The sequence below is a fragment of the Oreochromis niloticus genome, linkage group LG6 (genome assembly GCF_001858045.2).
Source record: "Oreochromis niloticus isolate F11D_XX linkage group LG6, O_niloticus_UMD_NMBU, whole genome shotgun sequence".
NCBI classification, from domain to species: domain Eukaryota; kingdom Metazoa; phylum Chordata; class Actinopteri; order Cichliformes; family Cichlidae; genus Oreochromis; species Oreochromis niloticus.
This window is the reverse complement of record NC_031971.2, coordinates 15,167,013-15,181,260: the sequence shown is the minus strand read 5'-3', so window position 1 is coordinate 15,181,260 and position 14,248 is coordinate 15,167,013. Positions and strand designations below refer to the sequence as shown.

Below are 14,248 nucleotides of genomic sequence, written 5' to 3'. Positions count from 1 at the left end.
TAAGGATTTTAGTAGTTTAACACACTATAGCTGCAATCAAGTATAAGAAGAAGAAATAAGATTTATTTTTAAAGACGTTGTTTTTGCATTCCTTCTAACCAAATACAGGGTTTTTAAGACTTGCAGAATCATTGCATTCAGTATTTCACTGCATGCCACCATTTTTTCAACAGAGTTAGTGTGGAGTTCACAAACTGCCTACATGGACAATAAAATTCAGAAGATTACAAATAGCAGCATTCAAGCTGCACATCTCAGGGGACATAGAAATAGTTCTATGTTTGGCTTTTTATGGATAATCAGCAAGCATTTATTCTCAAAAGAAGGTGTTTTTTGTGTTTTGTTGTGTTTTTTAATTAAAGCATTCAAAACTATATTCTACATCCAAACTACATTGGGATTACAGCACCTTATTTATAATTATAGGTTATAAGTTAAGTGGTTTGAGTCTTTTAAAATCCTTCTTTCTTTAATGAACATGCTCTTGTGCTTTGGTTGAACTGAACTTAAACTTTCTGTCTCCAGTTTGTTAGTTTCTCACTTCTCCAGACTGCAGGATTTCCTAAAAACTCTTTGTTTTCTCATGTGTGGAATGATTTTCATGAGCAGTGACCCATTAATCAAAGTTCGTCAAGAAGCAAGTGTCAGCCTTCCCGAAACCCCTCCTGACTCTTATTTGTGCATTTATTTTAAAGCACCATCTAAATTAACTTTAATTTTAGGAGATTAAAGCTGAATGCACAAAATCAGCAGTTACATTTGCTTTGATTTTGATGACTATGGCCCTGGGATACAATCTTAAAACCTTCATTTTCATTCTCCTGTTCTGCTTCTACCACCATCTTTGCTGTTCCAAAAGTACCCCCCACAAGGTTTAAATTCAGGATTATTGCTCCTATAATATCTCTGCTCGAACTATCTGTTCTTATGCTTTTATTTCCTGATTCTTTTGCTGAAAGCAAATGAGCTGTACCACAAGAACATCGACTGCATGCTAAGAGCAGTGACAGCCTTGGTTTTAAAGAAGAAGTGGTCAAAGAAATGTCCTAGATATGCCCACCCACATCCTTTTTACTGACATATACATACTAAAATAAACATTACCACAAAAACATATAATGGCAATGGTAATCAGAATGAATACTCTTTGTGGTTCCAAATTTTCCAAACACTATTTCTTTATCAGGTACAGTCTGCAAAGCTTCAGTTTGTCAGTGTACATTTAAAAGAATCCAAGCATGTGTTTACTGGATGCTCGCACTGAAGACGGCCATGGTTTCAGCGTACAATTTTACCACATCACAAGCCTTGAGAAAAAACATTTTCTTCCACAGAAAGTTTCAGTTACTGAGGCATGTCTTCATGGTGGGAAAGAAACACGAAGCTCTTCATCTCACTGTTAAGACCCAAACCCAGGAAAAGCAACACGCTTGAAATCAAAATGCATGCTTTTGGAGTTAGGACTTTCTGTGTAAAACACACACAGACACGGACACACACATTCAGGGGAGGCTCAGGGCACCATTAATAATTACGGTTAATATGATCTCACTTAAACTTGAGAGGGGACGTGTAAGTCAGCTCTTCACAGCTCTTGCAAGTGCATGACACAGAGAGAAAGAGAGAGAGAGAGTGAGAGAGAGAGAACATAAAGTGTATATGTGTGTGTGCGTGTGTGTGTTGTGTAATGCAGCTGCTGCGTGATGATCAACATCCACAAGCTCCTTCACCTCGCTAAGTAAGTGTTTCTCTCTCATTTTAAACTGCTGTGTCATATGATGTTGGGTGATCTCACTGATGAAACTATCAATGTTCAGCTGTGGGAGCAGGCGTCAATAGATGGCCTCTTCATTAACTGAGCTGGAGATGCTAACCATCGTGTTTTCTCTCCTGGTTTTTGCCCTCTTCACACTTGGAGGGATGCTCAGTGAGGAATGCGGACAGTCAAATGGTACGACTAAGACACACACACACACACAAATGTCTTGACTGTGACTTAACGTCTGCACTCACACTTAGGTAAAATAGCAAAATATTAGAGCACCAAAATACTTCAAAAATGATTACACATTTCAAATAATAATAATATATACATACATATATACATTCATACATATAGGAGATTTCTTCAGTTTTTGTCATCAACTTAGACAAGTTTGTCTACTCTGCTAACATTAAGCACATGTGGCACATGTTTAACGAGATTTGGATTTCTACATAACTGAGACAGATGTGATGTATTTTCACCTTTCTATATCTTGCCCCTGTCAAGACAAACCCGTCTAATTATCAACCTCAGCTTTGAAGCGTTATCTTTAACCTTATTTTCACACAAATGTTGTTCTCTTTGTATTTCATTTCTACTTCCTTTGACTGGAATTGCTGCTTTGTTTTATATATTTTATGTTTTAGTGATATTAAATTATTATTACATTAAATGTATTATATTTTTTTTCTCCATTGCTTCATTTATACTTCCACTTAGAGAATGCTTCAGATGCTTCACACAATTTCTATCAAATGTATAAATCATATTTTTTAGATTTATGTATATACTTTTACATACATTGTTAAATTTAATTCTAAGATTCCACTATGATAGGTCCCTTTTTTAAACATTTATTTAATAGCCTACAACATGAAAGACGGTCAAACTATTTTGTTTGGCATCACATTAATTTTAAATCATTATTATTTTATGGGACCAGATCTGTGATAAAGTATTGCATTTTGAGGTGAAAAGCCAAAGGAAATAACTTTCTGTTTCCATTTTCTGCAGAGACTAACACAAAACCACAAAATGATGTGCTGACTGTCTGACTTTGATGAGGGTCATGATTGTGATACAGAAGATTCAAAAGGGAAACACAGCCCTCTGAGCATGTGACAGTCAAAGCCCCCCCCCCGCCTGTGCGAACCTGTCTGTTACCAGAATAAAGTTGAACTGGTAACCTCTGAACACATTTACAATTGCATGTGTACTTTGTTAAAGGATCTTGCGTTAATAGCCTCCAGGATGAGCCACAGAGGAGTGGCCTACACTGCACATTGTGAAAGCAAAAAAGAAGGACTGAACAAAGAAACGCCTGCTTTAACAAACAGTGACAAGACAGTATCTCGAGCCTGCTTTCTCTGTGAGAGTGTGAAGACAGAAGTGTTTTATCTAACTTCAGATCTGAAAACAGCTGTTGTAATTCTTCTACCAGTAAGTTTTAAAAGCTTAACCGTGCCTGCTCTTCTTCTTCTTCTTCTTCTTCTTCTTCTTCACTCTTTTCTTGTACCTCCTGTTTGAGTTGTTCAAGGACGTTTTCTTCTACCCACTGACGGTTACCTTTGACACTGGGAGGCAATTGAAAAATCTAGGTCAGAAACAAAAGGTGTGTTTGGCAGGTTTTGAGTGAGCCATCTGATCACTCTATTGAAATGAGAAGTATGAATCACTTGTGCCAAGGCTCAAAGGGTAGCGATATGAATGTCTACATTTACAGAGAGAAAAATGTGGGAATCACAGGCCATCTGTGGTCGGCTACACTGATTCATTCAGCCTGTCTGTGACAACATAAAAATGCTCTCTCTGTTATTCAGCACCAGCTCTTGTTTGACAGCCGTGTTTTCATACACATGTATATCTATAACTATTTTGTTTACCTGACACGTGATGGCTAAAGAGTTAAAACAAAAAGAATAAAATAAAGGATGTTTGATTCTGAAACTCTGCTGAAGATTCAAAATGTATTCACTGATGTTAAGTTCACAGAAAGTCCCTGAAACTTCAGTGACTGTACTTTTTTCTTTGATTTTTCACACGGACTGTTTTATTCATGGGAGCCCAGCCTGGAGTTTCAGCCTGCCACTCATACTGCGATACCACTGTACATTTCTTAACTTTAAGAAACCCAGCAGGTGATACTGCTGAGGTTGTGTGAATTCTCACATTTCAAGCTGAATATAAAGCAGAGAAGTCTCAAATGTAATGCCAGTTCCAAGTGTATAAGGCCCTCTGGTGGCAGTGCATGCAGAACTGCACTCGAAGGATTGCAAAAGCCTTTTAAAAAAAAAAAAAAAATCGTCTTCTGAACTCATTTACAGCAGGACTGGTCTTCTGCCCCACACATGTGAGTTTAGTAGTGGTTGTGAATGAACCGGGTAAATTACAAGTCTAAATGTTCAGTAAAAAAAATAAACAAACGCCTGATTTGCTGGACAGTTTACAGAGAATTAAACTGTTTAATATCTAAAAATGTGCTCCATTTTCATGAATACACACAGTCCATAACTTAATCTTAGAAGTATACACTGCCACTTCATTAGGTACATTTTAGTATTTATTTGGTTTCAGTACCGCTTTAACTCAACCTGACATTGATTTTACAAATGATTGGTTCATACTGACACAATAGCATCACACAGCTGATATTTTGCACATACCGATCTTCCGTTCAACCACATTCCAAAGGTGCTCTATCGGATTCAGGTCTGGTGACTGTGGAGGCCACCTGAGTATAATGAGCTCATTGTCATTTTCAAGAAACCAGTTTGAGATGATTTGACCTTTGTGACATGGTGTGTTATCATGCTGAAAGGAGCCACCAGATGATAGGTCTACTGTCATCATAAAAGAGTGGACATGGTCAGCAAAAATACTCAGGGAGACTGTGGCATTTAAAAGATGCTCAGTTGGTACTAATGGGGCTAAAGTGTGCCAAGAAAACATTTCCCACCACCAGGAGTCTGAACAGTTGATACAAGGCAAAATGGATCCATGCTTTCACACCACACCAAATTGTGACCCAAATGTTGCAGCTAAAATTGATATCCATCAGATCAGGCAACATTTTTACAATGTTCTACTGTCACATTTTGGTGAGCCCGTGTGAAATATAGACTCCTGTTCTTAGAGGACAGAAGTGGCAGAAGTCTGCTGCTGTAGCTCATCTCTTTCAAAGTTCTCACCATTCTCTGTGAACCGTAGAGATGGTTGTGTGGGAAAATCCCAGCATTTAAGCAGTTTCTGAAATACTCAGACCCCCATTTGACAACATAACACATTCCAAAAGATTGAAACCGCCTTTCTTTCTCATTCTGATGCTCACTTTGAGCTTCAACAGGTCATCTTTACCATTTCTACATTTCTAAATGAGTTGCTGCCATCTAACTGGCTGAATAGATATTTTCTATAACAAGCAGTTGAACAGGTATACCCAACATAGTGGTTGGTGACTGTATAATTAGAAGCAAGAAGTTTAGTGAGCTAGATTCAAGATTCTTTATTTGTCACGTGCATGGTTATACAGGTATAACACGCAGTGAAATGTGACCTGATATGCTCCTCGAGGCTGTAGGCTGGTAGCTCTGTCTGTGCCTGAGCATAAAATTATACAGTGAAGCTATATTGTGGCAAAGAGTAATTTCTTCATTTCTCTGTATAAATAAGTCCTGTTTTGTGTTGTATAGTTGTGTAGATGGAACTGCCATTCACTGGCTTTGAGCTGACCTTCATCATCGTTGCCTTCATCATCTTCTCTCTCTTCAGTTTGGCTTCAGTCTGCTTTCAGCCACAGGCAGCCCAGCCAGGTACACATTTAACCTCTGATATCACCACAGAGACCAACGTCAGCCTCTCTAACGCTGATTATCTATGCTCTATCTCAGAAAAAGATGTCTATCAAGTGAAGAAACTGCAGCCATGTAACAGGAAGCAGAGAGTGATCATCAAAGAAGCTGGACAGAGCGCATAAAGCAAACATTATAAACCTCAGCTGAGTGAAGGCAAAACTGAAAACACCGCTTACTGTTCTGTTTGTTTTGGATTAGTGTTGACGCAATGCCCATTACAGTAGGTTCCCACAATAAAGATAAGGTGGCAATAAACTTGTACCCTATTAATTATACAGCTTCATGAGTTATGAGTATCGCTATAAGGTAATCATTAAGAAGTATAACACAAATTGCTAGTAGCATAACGTGATCTCAGCGTATTTGTTTAGGTATCTGGAGAGGACGATTAGCTAAACTTGTAGAGCAAAGATCGTGTTTGTACAGTTTACCACTGTAACACCACATCTTTTCTTTCCTCTATGATAATTTGCTCTTTAGCTCCATCTACAGTTTTCAAAAAGCATCAGCTGAATTCTAAACTGAGGCCACGGAAAAGGAGGTTGAGTTAAATGCCGGGAGCTGAAGAACCAGACAGAGCCGAACACTGATGCACAGATCTCTGACAAGCCGTGATGTCTGAGTTAGGATTTAACAAACCAAGTGACTTTAGGCCCCTGTAGCCCTCGTGGGGTGACATCCCAGGGGGTTAGAGGCTGCTCCCTGTGGAGAATGCCCCTCGACCCTTGAGCCCTCCGTCACTCCTCTGGAGTCAGCTGTCTAGCTGTTGACATGAAGCGGAGGAGGAGCTCCAGAATAAAGCAACTGAGGAAGTTTTTTTTTTTTTAAAGCCAGCGTCTTTGGTGTGTAATGATGATCCTGTGTGTGTGTGTGTGTGTGTGTGTGTACTGGGTGTGTACTCCTGTTCATGTGTATATGCAGCCATTGAGGTTAGTATTGGGCTGTTGAAGAGATAAAGGGTCTTCAGAGTAATTAAGCTCTGGCTGGATGGCTACAGCCCTCATTAACACTGACGATATTGTGGCATGACAACAGACCCACTATCACTCTAATGATGGTCAATGAACTAACTCAACAGGCCACAATCCACACCCGTGCACACAGACACAAGGGCAAAGACACACCCCTACAAATTCAGACATCACGGCACATTTCAACTATGACCACTCGTTTCATCACCTACACTCTGCTCCTGAATGAGAAACAGAGCAACCCACACAAGCTCTGGCCATCACGTCAGCTCTTTGATTCAGAAGACCTTAGACTATAGAAACATCTCACATGCAAACGAGAGGGGTGATCATTTTTAAAAAGAAACAAACGTAAACTCTTCCATTTAAAGCACAAGGAGGTCATAATTATACGCAATCTTTGGACTATTTGTGAATCTTATAATGTCTTATAATGCCAATATTTGTTTTTATTCTGTTTATTTTGGTTTTCTTGGTATTCATTCCCTCTTCTGTGCCAGAGAAACAAAGAAATATTAACTGTAAATATCAGCTTAGCTGTTGAACCACATTGTCTTTGAACATTCACCCATCACTAAATTGACCGAATCATATTTTCAGGCCAGCAGTATTTGCAACAAGGCTTATAACAACCTATATGCCTATATTAGCCTTCATTATTTTCTCATCTAATCCATTCTGTATCATATTACCCAGAAATTTCCCAGAAATTCAGAACTCATTCACATTGTCTTTCTTGAACAACCAGCAATGTGTAAAATGGAAATCTGTTCAGCTTTCTATCATAACATGTAGCCCAACTGCTAAATATTTACATTTGAGAACCTACGATGAAAAATATTTATAACTAAATATTTCCGTTAAACCGACTGGTTCTGGTATCTTTGTTTTTAGCAAAATAAATCCTTGATAAATCATAATGCTGTGTTATATTGGTCATGAAATATTTCAATATTACCATTGAGCAGTCCTGCTGCTCATGACGTTTTAATATAACTGTGTCTAATGTAAAAGGCAGCTGTGTATGAATGGTACTGTGAAATCTGGTAATAAAGATGGAAAGTTTATTGGGTGTATTTTGTTCTATTTCTAATGCAAATTAAAAACTGTAGCACAGAGAATCACCAGATCCTCAACCATCATCAAATCTACAGCTGTACTGCCATATCAGCTAAACATCAGTATCGACCTGTTTTTTGTTTATGCCTCCAGTGAAGTTGAAAAGACTTTCAAGAATGGTGATCTGGAGCCTCAATGGGGAAAACACCTCACTAAAAAGTTCTACTGGTCACCCATCTACAGCATGTACCTTATATTACCATCTCAGTGTTTTAATGATATGTACTAATGATCACCTGAGTCTAAAAGTTACAGGGGCATTTTATGGGGCACTGTTCTTCCGAGCAAGTTTTGTCAGAGATAAAGAAAGCTCCTTATCTGCTGATCCCAGTCAGGAGATGATGACAGAGGGAAAGAAGAAAGTGAAACTTTAAGAGGAGGGGAGGAGATGCTGTAAAGTCAGTACACTCATAATAACAGCAGCCCTGCAGTCCAACTGTTTTCTGAGCTGCACACTAATTCAGAGCACACTGCCTGCTGAGTTCAGGCACACATTAGACTAAAATGTGAGCACGCTGAGCGACGGGATTAATAACGGGGCTGGTACTTGGGAATGTTTCAAAAAATGGTCACACATAAGGCTGCAAATAATTTGCTACCAGCTACTTTTTCTCATTTAGTCACATCATGGTTCTGAAATGTCAAAAAAAATATTTTAACGTTTACTGCCATGTTGGACAAACTGCCCAAACTCAGACTTTTGAGTTTTACAACTTCAGCAGTCCAATTAAAATTTTTGAGACTTTTTGCTTGAAAATACTGACAAAAAAGTATTTAATCAGCTAATAAAATTCTTGCTCTAATCCAGAAAGAGGCTGATGTTTTAGCGCAGATACAAATTAGCAAGACTGCATTTTGGTTACTTTACATTCAGAAAGGTAAATCCACTTTCCGAATGGTTTCCATCACACACATGAACACATAAAGCACACTATCCTGATGCTGTTTTATCAAAGCAGAAAGAAACAGTTTAGATAAATGCTCATCCTTCTCAGTCATTTCCACAGCAAAAGTGGATTTGCAGCCGTTCTGTTTTCTATCTATGTCAACTCATTATCTTCACATGTTATCTTGGGCTCGCTTGGGGATTTTGTTGTTTGTTAAACACTTCATACAATGTAAAAATGCACTGCACTGTTTAAGTAACCAAAGATGGCTCTCACGCAATGAAAGAACAAGCTTCACCTGCAGCCGTGCCAGGGTACTGCAGCAGTTTGAGAGCTCACCCAGTCTGTGTGTGCCTCTCTCACAGGGGTGTGTTCAAGCAGGCTGGGTAATCCTCGTAAACACGAATAATCCCTTTATTAAATGCAAATTATTACAACACGCTCTGCGGCGAAGACCTGGTGGGAGAATCTGGTACGAATCTTACTCTCTTACTCCAAAGGGCAGGGAGACAGAAAGTGAGGAACACGGAGAGGCAGAGGTCTGGCAGGAGTTAGCGGGCAGTGGATACCAGGTGGCTGTGAATGACAATTGAGACCAAATAAGCATATTCAAATTGAGAAAATAAAAGTTTTTTAAATGACAAAGACAGCTGATATGCAAAGTGCAGCTCACCACAGAAACAAACTACATACCTCAGCTGAGTGTTTGCAGTGGGATGAATGAGTGTGTGTGTATGTGTGGTGTTGGGGAAGAATCTCTGTCATTTCAAGGAGCATTTTTGCAAACATCATAAAGCAATAAAAGGCAACATTTCAAAATGCGACACCGACAAACAACACTAAAAAACACAAAGACCCTGGCCTTGGCTTTATTCTTGAGGGCTGAGGGAGCTGACGGCCCAGGTGCTCGTTCAGACTCTCTGACTGTTTCAAACCCTGCGGTCCATTAGTGTCCTGCTGCTCCTCTAATCCTCATTCACATGTAACGGCTGACATTTCATCTTAATGTGTTAATTCATTAGCTGGGTGCTGAATGGAGAGACTCAGTCCACAGAGACGGCCGTCAGCAGACACACTAATGAGTCCCCCCCGCGCGCAGCCGGTGACTGCAGAGCTAATGCCAAGTGAAGTGGGTTACCTGCTGCAGGAAACCCCAACGATGGGCTGCCCGGATGCCACGCAGGGCTGGGCATTGCTTGGAATGTGGCATAATAAAAACAGCGCTTATACAATACAGACTCTTTTTACCAAAACCAAACAAAAGAAGCAAAGCTGAGAGAAATGCTGCTGTTGTAAATGAAAAACCTGTCAGCACCACTCTTTGGGCTTTTAAATGTGCAAAGTTCTGGTTTATTTGATTTATGTATTTATTTTTAATTTCACTGTGGATCCATTGTAAAAAAAATTATTATTTAACGATTACTTAATCACTTTTGGCATAATAATAATGTCTTTTATCAGTGGGAAAAGCTGTGATGCAGTTAAAAATCCAGACTTTATCCCCTTCTTCATATTTTCTAAAGCCATCCAGATTGGAGTCCTTGCTGGCCGATTCTTACACCAGGGCTTTATGTTTGACAACCCTACTCTAAAGTCAGCAAAATTTGATTTAAATCATGCCCCAATCCAAGGATGTGAACAAGATTAGATCTCTGAGAAGACTTTGCACAACATTTAACACTTTAATGTACAGTTACACCCACAGAAAAACAGCAACAAAAGCTCTAAAAATCCTTGCTGAGGTTCTGCTGCTCCCTCTCATCGGATGACGCCAAAAATAACTAAACAATCTTCATATAAGTTAGCCACAGAACGCTTTGTTTACTTCTCTGGTTATCATTGTGCTATAAGATATTTATCAAGTTCACCTAGATATTGTGGGGGTTTTTTTTAACTGTAACGGTTTATCCATGTGATGAGAGAAACAACCAACTAAATGCCGACATTACAGAGGCAGGCCTTCATGCTGCCACTCAGAGACAGTACACGGCATCTACACAGACAGTCAAGACGTCTTTGGCCATCATTAGTCTGCCGTCCCCTAGATTTCATTCGGAGGACCGCTGCCCCCCAAAATGCTGGATGCAAACTGCCCCCACCACCTCAACACCCAAAAGTTCCAGATGTATATGTGTGTGTGTGCATCCAAGTGTGTGTGTGTGTCGTCATCTGTTGGGGGGCAGGGGAGAGCCAGGCGGGATCTGGTTCTTGGAGGACCTGCTATTTCCAGTCACAGCTTCTTAAATCTTTGCTCTAATGTTACAGGTGATAAATCTTCCCTGCCTGCTCGCTCCGCTCTCTTTGAAAATATCAGCCACTTGCGCACACAAAATACAGCATGCAGCATAAGGGTATGTGTTCAAGGGGCAGTTCAGGGTGCACGGAGGGGGCTTCCTGTCATTTGAATTACCCCTCTACATGTGGGGTCAATATGTGCCGAAATGTGTGTTTGTGTGTGTGTTTGAGGGAAAGAGAGTTTGTGTGTGTATGGGGGGGGGCTGTTGTGGGAACTACCCACCCAGCCCCCCTCCCTCTAAAAAAGGCTGTATAAAGGAGGAAGGGGGAGAAGCACCTTTGTCACTTCGCTCTCAGACACAGAGACAATCACTCTGGACACACACATTCCTTCAGGGACATAGCGATTATCCTCAGAAGAGATCTACTTGTTCGTACTGGATTCTCCCAGAGGAGGATTTCTCGACTGAAAAGAGAAGAGAGAAGAGAAGAGAAGACACTCAGCATCTCCAGTCCAGTCCGGATTTGAGCTACAGGGACTCTCCGGACTTATTTGTGAAAATTATCATTAGTTTCAGCTCCTGAAACCAGCTGCCACCTAACTATGAGGATATTCAACCTGCTCTACCTTCTCATGCTGCTCGCAGTCATGGCAGCATCGGTCTCCTCTGCCAAGCCAGGTAAGCGTCCTCAGACTTCACCGTCCAGAGGTGTCCATTTAAAGGGGGACGCCTATAAATCTGAACGTTAACGTTAGTAATGTCTGCTGGGTACAATAAAGCTTTATTTTGTTAGAAAAATAAATACATAAATGAAGCTTTACTACCAGTTACATGGACCAAAACATAGTCCCGGTCAGTAGCGTTCTGAATCACTGCGCACTGACCCTTAAACTCACATCCATAGCAACAAGCTTGGACTATGTTAGCTATAGTTAACTATCACTAATAAAACAGATTAGCTTAACCAAATGAGTAAAACGGACTAAAAACTTTTAATAGAAAAGTTGAGTTTATTTTTTGTAAAGTTTGTTTTAACCTAAGCAATATTAAAAGTGCGACACAACAAACGAGATCATTTGATGGCCAATTATTGACGGCATGGTGGACGTTACTTCTTTATAACAGTGGTGGTGCATTCACTGCTTGTTGTGAAAATTGTTTGTGTTTCTTTTTTTTTTTTTGTAAGTTAAATAGTCAATATTTGAGGTTATTATCTCAAAGATTTTCACCCGGTAACTCGAAATTATTTTCTGAGTTTTGAGTTATTAGGTCAAACTTTTTTTTTTTATTATTTTGAAATAAATAAATGAAACTTTTAGTGGTGGAATCAAGCTTCCTCAGCTCAAAGGCTCCAGTCTCATAAACAAATTACAGCTGAGCGACACTGATAAATAAGTGTCGATTAATTGATTTCGCAGAAATTCCGCTGAATAGTGCAGGGAAAGCACTTTTTAAAACCTCCTTTTAGCCTGACCACAAATAAGTACCCCCATCTGTAATAAGGGAAAAAAACGTTTTAGTGTTCCTGCCTCGTAGCAGGTGCGCTTTTCCCCGTAAATTCTCGACTTGTTTGCGGTCATCTTTGCGCAGATCCAAAAAGAAAAAAAGAAAAGGAAAAAAAGCTGCTGTTAAAGGGGGAGGTTTTGTGCCTCGGGTTGTGATATAGGTTCATGTGCTGATGGCGAGGACACGATGATGAGAGGATAAAAGGAGGAGTGGACGACAGCGGAGCGCCGCCGGGGGATCCGCAAAGCGGCCCCGGTGGGCCCTTTGTCCCCGGCTGGAAGGCGCTCCAGAGCGCCTTTGTTAATGGCTGTGTTAAAACTTCATGCAAATACCCGCGCTTTATTTACATGACATGGAGTAGCAGTGGCAAGTATAAAGCAGGGTACCTTCAGGGTGGGGTGGGGGGCAGCTTCTTTCAGAGGTACAGGCAGAGGGGGTGGGAGGGGAGTCATAAAGTCATCTGGCGGTTTATCTCTTCCTGGGCTTGGCTGGCAGTCTGGATTTATTAGGGACGTTTAAAAATAATCATGTGTTAGGTGAGTGTGTCCCAGCTGTTTGTAAATGGGTTGCAATAAAGAAAAGAAACTCAAAGTGGTCAGAAGAGGTTATACAGAGTTGCAGTTAGGTTCAAAATTATATATGCCAGGGATCCACCTGCAGACCTCATGAATGAGCAGTTTTTTGCCTGATAGCAGTCTAATTTAATTAAATAGCTGTTTACATCTATAATCAAACCATCTCTTTTACTTCAGATTTCTTGAACCTGAGGAAAAAATACCACAGACACCACTGCCCACACAGACGCTGCCTGCCTCTGCACTCCAGAGTACCCTTCCCTTGAGGTAAGAGACGTTCACTCATGCATGTGTTCATGTATAGCAGGAGGTGATGAGCTGAGCCTAACAAAAACAGGCTACGTGGCCAGCAGGTTGGCAGTCAGGAAAAGCGCATGTGTGTGATTAGTGTTTACGAAGAACAGAGGACATAAATCGCACAAACTGAACTGGGAGGAGATGAAAGAGGGGACTCAAGGTGACTTTATGTCTAAATGCTGTTTTTATCCATTACAGGTCAGAAGAACTGCAATGGGGAAGACTCGAGGAGAGAAATGTGAATATGGACTGCAGTTTGTGGCACAAACATCATGGCTGGAGCCCAGGAAAGAAGGGGAGATATGGGACTCCACAAAGATGCCACCCACAGACTTTAATGTACATGTATCTGCTTCTGCAGCAAGAATCTGAATCTTCATCAAACCATGAAAAGCTACAACAGCCGGGCAACCACAGAGCTGGGCTTGGCCAGTTTCGAGCTCCTTCCAAATGATAGAACGGGGAAAACAGGATGCGAGCGTTTAGTCAATATCATCAAGTATGTTCAACAATCGACTTAAAAAGCTGCGGACCAAAGAGCTATAAATACCTTTAGTATAGCTACAAATTGTTTATATTGTATGCACTTCAGATGTTTATTGAATTACTTTTTAATAAAAACAAAAAAAGAAAACTGTGTTTTGATTGTGAGTGTGGTAAAAATGCAATGCACTACATCCAGATTACACTTAACAAAACATATTTTTTTAAAAAAAGAAATAAATAAAACTTAAAGGCCCCGGGTCAAAAGGGGGATCCTGCTACCTGAAGGCCTCCTATTAAATCTGCACTCTCATTTGAAGCCACACGGGAAAGCCCTTGTAAATACTGCGCTCCCTGTGGAGTTACGGATGCCGGAGCATAAAGGAGACACAATGGGGAACAAACACCAAGGCTTCAAATGACAATCTCCACATTTCGTTAGTGTAGAGTCCCGTGACTGTTGGGAGTTTTATGCGAAGAGGGAGAAGGCATTCGCTCCAGCTGATGTTGACACTGCTGTGTTTCTATTGTTTCGTGCTCTTGCACCACATCACACA

General features: G+C 40.4%; 3 long non-coding RNA genes across 3 annotated transcripts; all 3 read left to right on the top strand.

Moving 5' to 3' along the window:
- The first annotated feature begins 1,675 nt into the window (after positions 1-1,675).
- LOC102080459 (uncharacterized) lies at positions 1,676-3,858 on the top strand. Its single transcript, XR_003220302.1, has 3 exons — positions 1,676-1,738; positions 1,818-1,951; positions 2,780-3,858. It is a non-coding gene; the product is annotated as an uncharacterized LOC102080459 (long non-coding RNA).
- Positions 3,859-5,454: 1,596 nt separating this feature from the next.
- On the top strand, positions 5,455-7,659 carry LOC112847024 (uncharacterized). The gene is made up of 2 exons (XR_003220301.1): positions 5,455-5,574; positions 5,653-7,659. It is a non-coding gene; the product is annotated as an uncharacterized LOC112847024 (long non-coding RNA).
- A 3,508-nt stretch (positions 7,660-11,167) lies between these two features.
- Positions 11,168-14,101, top strand: LOC102080393 (uncharacterized). Its single transcript, XR_269282.3, has 3 exons — positions 11,168-11,508; positions 13,089-13,178; positions 13,407-14,101. It is a non-coding gene; the product is annotated as an uncharacterized LOC102080393 (long non-coding RNA).
- The last annotated feature ends 147 nt before the right edge of the window (positions 14,102-14,248 follow it).